This window comes from Phyllobates terribilis, unplaced genomic scaffold (genome assembly GCF_046119375.1).
Source record: "Phyllobates terribilis strain yellow unplaced genomic scaffold, ASM4611937v1 Scaffold_2867__1_contigs__length_101795, whole genome shotgun sequence".
NCBI classification, from domain to species: Eukaryota; Metazoa; Chordata; class Amphibia; order Anura; family Dendrobatidae; genus Phyllobates; species Phyllobates terribilis.
Window position 1 is genome coordinate 56017 of NW_027365621.1, and position 9336 is coordinate 65352.

The following is a 9336-nucleotide window of genomic DNA, read 5'->3' on the forward strand; positions in this document are numbered from 1 at the left end:
TATGCAAAGAATGTGAAGACGGGAAGTCTTACATGACACATTTATCAGGTTTTTTTCAGCCTAGATTTTTGCGCTCGCGTCTCATTATAGGCGCCTGCAAAAGAAAGTTTATATTCCAGATTACCTGAGATTCAACCAAAAGATGCTCACGCCACCCCTCGAACTAGGTTTGTGTTGTCCTGATCTACATTTTGACTATTCTTTTCCCCAATTCAGAGCTGATTTGAGGGTGTAATGAGCATTTGAAGTGTTCATCATGTTGTCTAGCCGTATCCGAGTTTGTTTCAAGTTGTTCTTGGTAGATTTAGGCAGCCTCCTATAGATCCGGCGCTTGCTCCTCTAATTTCCATAGTTCCATACAACAGATGCCGCTTGAATGCAGCACCCACCACCGTGCTTCAATTTCTAGATCCAAATCCATTTCAGCCCTCGCGGAAAATTCAAAGCACCCGCCAATGAGAACGAGTTTCTTTTAAGCGTATGCCTCTGAATTCCATCACTCGTCACAAAGTGATATGCCTCTTTTGTCAATATTGTCGTCCGTGGCCGGTTCTATCACACTGCACATCGTCTTGCGGAGCCAGTCAGATTCGTCCTACACCTTTTAAGAAGTCCAAGAAAATTATCAACACAGCCATAATTCTAGTAAATGTGGGGTCCCGCGATGTCATGAGTACCATGTTTTTCACTCGCTCCTTCATGAAGTAGTTGTATATCAACGATTGTATGAGAGAGATGATCAACCACTGCGGGTTAGGCGGATTTTATGATTATTCATCCATGACATTTGCTAGTCGGACACGAGAGTTTCTTTTGGCTCTCAAGTTTGACGATCTAGCACAAAAGTTGTGCCTTAGCTTGAACGGTACAACCTACACATTGAGGATGCGGGATCTTCATGAAGTTTTGGTATTACTTCTTCTCTGTTTGATTGTGACTAGACGGTCAAAAATGGGTTGTTTGTTTCTGGTACTATTCTAAGGGCTTCTCACTACAACACCATGAAAAGAAACTATAACTATCAAAGGTCGCACCCGTTCCTTAGTCTTTCTCACAAGGTGATATTAATGGCGTTTTAAGGTCAATCAGAGGTCAAAAACATGTCTTTTGTCGATTTGCGATTCACGTGGACTATGACGTTGAATAGTTCCACTGTGATTGATTGGACGATTATATTTATGAGGAGTTGTGAGAAGTTTCAAGGAGATTTGGGAGGTAAGGTTTTCTGGGGAGGATGATTACATTGATTGGAGATTCTCTTGGTATGGCTCGCCATATGGAGGAGCCTATTTCTTGTAAGTTCTGGTTTGACGCGGTACGTATGAGGGATTTTCACATCCTATACAGTTACCGAGATTTTATTATTGTGGAGAATTAGAGACCCCAGCCGCATGACGTGTGCCATTATTTATTCAGGGCTCGGAATATTCATACTCTTTTGCATCCACGGCTTGAGCCTTTGTTGTTTCCAATTGTCCATTATGAGGACTAGACCTAGTCGCTAGCTAACATTCATGTGCCTCCCTCATTGAAACCGGGCTTGTGCCTATGGGAATTCATTATGGTGTGAAGGCTTACAAGAATTTTTATGAGATTGGATAATTGATTCAATGACTATACGGCTATCGAAAACACTCGCCGAGAGAAGATGGATTCGTTCAGGTATGAGGTCAGAACGAGCCTCTCTGATTTGAATGAGTAGATTATTATGTTGGTCCAACAGATGCAGAATGGGATACTTTTGCTAGATCCTAGTATCCAAACAACCCATCACAATAACCTCATCAGTTGTGGTATTCTATAGCATGATATTTAGGCTAGATTAGGTCATGTTTATTTTGTCTCAATACAGTCATTTTTCTTGTTTCTAGTCTTTTTTATTTTATTTTCATAGATTTTCTTAGAGTCGGAGCCTACTATCGTTTTTTATGATTTCAACTGTTTTGGAGGTGATGTCTTTGGACATCAGGGTCAATCATATGATGGTGTTCGGGTTGAAGGATTGGAGATAAGATGCCAAGGCAGGAACTTAATTAAGAAGGTGTCAAGGAAGGACGAGATCAAGCCTAGACCAGCCACAGTTGAAGCGGAAGGAAGTATAGGGAAACTCGTCCTAATACTCGGCTGAGTTATAGCGCGAGTCAACCTTGCAGCTCAAAATTCGGTCCCTGACTCGGCCGAGTTTTGAGGCTAGTCAGGCTTTTCCCCTCACCCACTGATTTGCTCTATGCAATTTCTTGTAATTTAAGGGTTATTTTGGGATATTACTTAGGGAAGTTACACTCGGGAGAAGGAAAAACCTATTTTTCTTGAGAAGAGTTGGACTCTGGGGAGTTACACTTTTTTGTCACTTTCAAGACTCTAGTTTTTGCATTTTGGGAGATTGTTGAAGATTTCTAGATGATTGGAGTGTTCTATTCTAGATTGGATCAAGTATTTCTCTTATTATCATCTAGTTTTATTATTTTCTTCATTCTTATGATGTTTTTGATTGGTTCTTCCATTATGCACAGATAAATCCATATTTCTAGGATTGGGGTGACCTAACAATGAATTGGTAGATTTTCATCTTGTGTTTGTCTTGGATAGCATGGATTCTTGACTGATTCAATTCTAGGTCTCTTATTGTGATTGATATTATCAATTATAATTATACTAGGTTGATTCTGAAATGATTTACCTATAGATTTCACTTGGACATGGGATGAGTCTGAAAGGAGATTGTTTATGTTAGAACTACCTAGAATTGAACCCGAATAAACTTGTTTGTTCTTGTGGAGATATTAAGTAATCATAGAAACCTAGGTTATGTTGGACTTAATGGAGCATGAAAGTGGATGTTAACCTAGTCAAGTTCTAGTTTCTAAGTGTCTAAAGAGTCTAAACTTGATTAGCTTTGCACGACAATGATTATTAGTCGGAGTTTAGGTACGTCTACTATTGTGTGAAAGGAATTAGTAGATATATTTGATTGCTTACCGTCTAATAAGTACATGATATTCTTTGATAAGCACATCTTATAATCTACCAAGGAGTTGTTGTGGTGATACTTAATCCTAGATATTTCTCATTCACATAACTTTCTAAAAATTGCATTTCTCATTTTTGTTGTATAATCATAAAAAACCCTTCTTACGGCTTAGTTTACCAGTTTAGTTGTAAAAGATACTACTTTGTCCTTGTGGGAACACACTTGAAAAGTTACAATTGATCCCATGAACTTGTAGTAGAATTAGTCCTTTCAAATTTATGGTGTTGTTGTTAGGGACATTTGTTGGTATCAGTTATATCCTACAACTTGTTCGGTTCAACTAAGTCTTTTGCGTTATTTGATCCTTTTCCTCTTGTAATTGATCTCAAGTTCTTTCCTTCTCATTAGATGAGCTCTGAGCACTAATAATCTCAACGACTTTCATCCCAAACCTAAGCGTTCTTTTCACTTAAGAAGAAGACAACAATGTGATCTTACTGAACAAGATAAGGGTGTTGATGGCAATAATGCTCTGTTTGAATAACGTCATGGATCAGCCACGTATGACCTTAGGTGATTATGTGACGCCTAATCAGTGAGGGAAAGTTTCAGATGTGGTTCAACCTCTCGTGCAAGCTCGTAACTTCGAGATCAATCCCTATTTGATCAACATGGTTCAACAAAATCAATTTGGGGGGTTTGCCTTCTCAGAATCCATATCTACATTTTGCCACTTTCACTGAGCTTATGGACACGCTGAAGATCCATGAAGTGAGTCAAGATGCAGTGTTCTTGTACTCATTCTCATTCTCTCTATGAGATATAACAAAAGGCTTGGTATAAGGCCTTACCTCTTGGTTCTATTACCACTTGGGAGGAGTTACCGAAGGCGTTTCTCCCCAAGTATTTTCCTCCTATGAAGATGGCCGAGATGAGAAATCAGATTTTAGCCTTCCGGATGAAAGATAATGGGTCTCTTTATGAAGGTTGGGAGAGATTGAAGGAGATGTCGATGTTTTTCCCTCATCAAGGGAAAGAGAAGTGGACTTTGCTACATGTCTTCTATAATGCAGTTGATGGTTCTACTAGGCTTATTATTGATGCTTCAGCTAGAGGTAGAATCACGTCAATTGATGTTGAGGACACATGGTATTTGATCGTGGAAACCGCTCAACACTCTCATTATTATAGTGATGCTCGGTCAATTACTAAGAAGACAACTAGGAACTATGAGGTGAATTCTAAGACACACCAACAAGATAAAATAGATGCTATGCAACAAGAGATCAAGAGATTGAATCTGGCGGTCCAAGGAGTATGGGAAAGGGTCATCATCTCAAGATACATATAGTGTGGTTTGTCAGTTTGTTGGAGAGAGCGACCATATATTTCATCATACCAACATTTCAATGCTCAAGGGAAACCCAAAAGAGAGGCAAAGTATATGAACAACTTCAATTGGGGTCTTGGGAATGATCCATATTCCAATACCTATAACATCGGTTGGAGGATTCATCCTAACTTCTCTTGGGGGGGGGGGGGGGTCAAGCTGCACCCAGACAACCCCCCAGTTTCTAACCAAGACCTCCTCCACCACAAAATCAAGAGCAGTCCCAACCATCTGATGAGTCAATGGTTCAATTGATAATGAAGGATCTTCATAACATAAACAAGAAATTGGAAAGTCATGATAGTATGCATGCTTAATATGCAAAGAATACTCCTAGGCCCCATGGTCATCTTCCAGGACAAACTGAAGCCAATACAAAAGGAGAAATTGATGTTGTGTCCTTCAGGAGTGGAAAGAAACTTGAGGATCCTAAGGTGGTGGATATTATGCAGAAAGGTGTTGCTATTGAAGATTCTGTAGAAGCTACAGTTCAAGAGAAAGAGAAAAAAAAGTGCTTAAGTATGTGCCACCACCACCTCTCAAGCCTCCCCTTCCTTTCCCACAAAGGAGAGATCAAGCTTAGATAGATCACCAATTTGGCAGATTTGTAAAGGTGTTGAAAAACTGTGTATCGACATCTCCTTATCCAAAGTTCTCAAGAAAATGCCAACTTATGTGATGTTCTTGAAGGAGATCCTATCCAACAAGAGAAACCTTGATGATTACCACATTGTTACTTTGAGCCAAGATTGTAGTGCTCTCATCCATAACAACTTGCCTCTTAAGCTTGAAGATCCGTGCAACTTCAGTGTTCTTATGGTGATAGGGAAGAGTACCTACCATGACTTGTGTGATTTCGGTGTTAGTGTGAACATCATTCCTCTATCCGTATGCAAGGAGCTTGATCTCGGAGAGCCTAGACCGGTGAGGATGACTCTACTCATGGCCGATGATATACGACATGATCGGTTTGTATTTTGGAGGACATTCCTATCCAGATCGGCAAATTTTACATCTCGATTCATTTCTTTGTCCTTGATATTCCCACTGATTATTCTATTCCAATATTAGTGGGAAGACCCTTTCTAGCTACATCGGGTGCTCTAATTAATGTGAATCAGGGTGTTCTCTCCTTCAATATCGGAAAAGAGAAAATTGAATTCAAATTTTCTAAAGTTGTTAAGGAGTCTGCTTTTGAGGATGATGTTTCTATCTTGGATATGGTTGAAAAGTAAACCCAAGAATCTTTGATGACCGTTGTGATTGATGATCCATTGGAGTATTGTTTGACTGAGAGTGTGACTCAAGATGACAATATAGAGGTACTTGTTGATGTGCTCATAGATTCGGAGTCTGCTATAGAGATGCCCGAGACCGTTATTGAAACCCTAGCTAGTGAAGACGTCTCTCCCATGGAGGAAACTCAAAAGGCACCAAAAGTGGAGTTGAAGACACTTTCATCCAATTTGAGGTATGGGTTCCTTGGACCTAATTCTACTTATCATGTGATTATTAATGCTAGTGTAAGTGATTGTGAAATTGAGAAATTGTTGCATGAACTTAGATTGCATAAGAAAGCCATAGGATATTCAATTGATGATCTAAAAGGAATTAATCCCTCCATGTGTATGCATAGGATATTATGTTTCAGATGATCATAAATTCACCATTGAGCATCAAACAAGACTTAATCCTATTATGAAAGAAGTAGTGAAAAAGAAGAGCTTAAATTGCTTGATATGGGCATTTTATCTTATTTCCAATAGTGCTTGGGTTAGTTCAGTCAATATTGTGCCTAAGAAAAGGGGAATGACTGTTGTGAAAAATGAGAAGAATGAATTGATTCCCACTAGAACTGTTACGGGATGTAGAATGTGCATTGACTATAGAAAATTGAACAAGGCCACTAGGAAAGATCACTTCCCACTTCCATTCATTGATCAAATGCTTGAGAGGTTATCTAAGCATTGACACTTTTTTATTTGGATGGTTGTAGTGGATTCTTCCAATCCCTATCCATCTGTATGATCAAGAGAAGACCACATTCACATGCCCCTATGGCACATTTGCTTATAGGAGAATGCCTTTTGGTTTATGTAATGCATCGGGTCCCTTTCAAAGATGCATGATGGCTATATTTTCTGACTTTATTGAGGATATCATGGAGGTTTTTATGGATGGCTTGTCCGTTTATGGTACTTCTTTTGGATACTATCTTGTCTAACTTTTCCGAAGTTCTACAACAGTGTGAAGAAGTGAACCTTGTTTTGAAATGGGGAAAATGTAATTTTATTGTAAATGAAGGGATTGTTTTAGGGCACTTGGTTTCTAACCGTGGAATTGAGGTCGATAAGGCCAAGATTCAGATCAGAGAAAAGATGCCACCTCCAACATCTGTCAAGGGTGTGAGAAGTTTTCTTGGACATGTGGAATTTTATCGGAGATTCATTAAGGATGTTTCAAAGATTTCAAAATCTCTCACTAACTTTCTTTTAAAGGATGTTTCCTTTGAGTTTTCGGAAGAATTTCTTGTTTCTTTTTTCAGGTTGAAGGAGGCTTTATTTCTGCTCCTATAATGCAACCTCCTAATTGGGTTCTCCCATTTGCGCTGATGTGTGATGCAAGTGATCATGTGTAGGGTTTGTTCTTCCCCAAAGGAATGAAAAAAAGCATGTTATCTACTATTCTAGTATAACTCTTGATGGAGTTCAAGTGAATTATGCTACCACCAAAAAGGAGTTGCTTGCTATAGTGTTTTCTGTTGAGAATTTCAGGTCCTATTTGGTTGGTGCCAAAGTCATTGTCTACACCGATCATGCTACTATCAGGTATCTCTTGAGCAACAAGGAGGCAAAATTGAGACTTATTTGTTGGATTCTTCTTCTAAAAGAGTTTGACTTTGAGATTAGAGATAAAAAGGGATCAGAGAATTTTGTTGTTGATCACTTCTCTAGATTGAATCTCGAATAGTTGGAGATCACTAAGGATGAACCTCCAATTGATGAATAATTTTCTGACGATCACCTATTCCAAATCACTGGTGAGGTCTTGGCTCTTTGAAATTCAAAGTTTCCATGGTTTGCTTATTTTGTCAATTACTTGGTTTGCAATGAGTTACCTCCTAGGTTGTCCGTTCAACAAAAGAAGAAATTCATGTCTGATGTTAGGCATTACTATTGGTATGATCCATTACTATTCAAGAGGTGTGCGGATGGGATGATTAGAAGATTTATTCCCGAGGAGGAGGTAGAGAATGTGATCACTCATTGTCATTCTCTACCATGTGGCGGCCATGCTTGTTCATACTACCTCCAAGATTCTTAATTCCTTTCTCCATTGGCCTTCAATGTTCAAAGATGTGCCACTTTATTGCTTTTATGATGCTTGTCAGTGCACCGATAATATTTCTAGGAGGAATGAGATGCCTCTACATAACATTAAGGAGATTGAGATCTTTGATGTATGGGAAGTGGATTTCATGGGATCTTTTCCGCCGTCTTGATCTAACAAGTACATACTTGTGGCGGTTGATTACGTGTCTAAGTGGGTTGAAGTTATCGTATCTCTAACAAATGACTCGAGGGTTGTGTCCAAGTTCTTCAACAAGGTGATATTTCCTAGATTTGTGACCCGAGGGTTATGATTAGTTATGGAGGTTCACACTTTATTGACAGGGAGTTTGAGGGTTTGCTGAAGTAGTATGAAGTGACTCACAAGGTGGCAACCCATTACCATCCTCAAACAAATGGTCAAGTTGAGGTCTCTAACCGAGAGATCAAGAGTATATTGGAGAAAACATTTCCCCATCCTGTAGGATTGGTCAATGAAGCTTGAAAGTGCTCTTTGGGCGTATAGGACGGCTTTCAAGACTCCTATTGGCACCACCTCTTACCGGCTTGTGTATGGGAATTCTAGTCACTCACTAGTAGAGTTGGAGAAAAAGTCTTGTTGGGCAATTAAACTGTTCAATTATGACATGAAAGAATCCAGTGAGAAGATGATTCATCAATTACAAGAGTTGGAAGAGCTAAGCTTAGATGCTTATGAGAGCGCTGGGATCTACAGAGATCATACTAAGAGATGGCATGGCAAGCATATCATTCCGAGATAAATTCAAGAAGGTGACCTTGTCTTTTTCTTCAACTTCCGCTTGATGCTTTTTCGGGAAAGTGTATGGAAGGTGTATCCACATGGTGTAATCGAAATATGGAGCGAGGCGATGGGACAATTCAAGGTGAATGGACAAATATTGAAGAAATACATCCTTGGAGATCCGTTCGAGAAGGTTTCTTCTCTCTATCTTGACCCGAATTGCTAGGGACGTAAGGGAGGTCAATCTAATGACCTAAAACAAGAGCTTGATGAGAGGAAATCGATCGGTACGTATTTCCGTCTCATTACTTTTGTATATAAAAATAAACAGATACAAAAAAATTCAAAAATATATGTATTAAAAAAGATGCAGTAGGGGGTACCGGCCCGAAACCCAACTGTGTACACCGTCTAGGAAAAAACCCGGCTTACAACTCGGCCGAGTTGCGGACGAGTTTCGCCGCGACTGTCATATATATATATATATATAATCTTGTGCGTAGATTGTTCGTTGTCCTCCATCCTTGTTGCACAATCTTTCATCTCTTCTCCTCCTCATTCCGCACAAGGCTGCCCGACACTGCCCATCCTCCGACCACCAACCGATCTGCACGCCTCCAACCAGTCGTGCGTCGTCCACTGCCCTAACAGCCACGCCTCCTTTCCTTGCAAACCCAAGAGGTGTTCGATTAGGGCTTGCCCTAATTTTGGCCCTCTTGTACTTGATTCGGTTCGATTCTTTATCCACTACGCTTCTCCTACTCCGTTCAATTGGGTAATTGGATCCTTTTTCAACTTGATTGAATTCCTAGGGTTTATGTCAAAATTGACGAAATTGGGGATGAAATATGTTTCAATTGTGGGAGTATGATGTTTGTGTTGA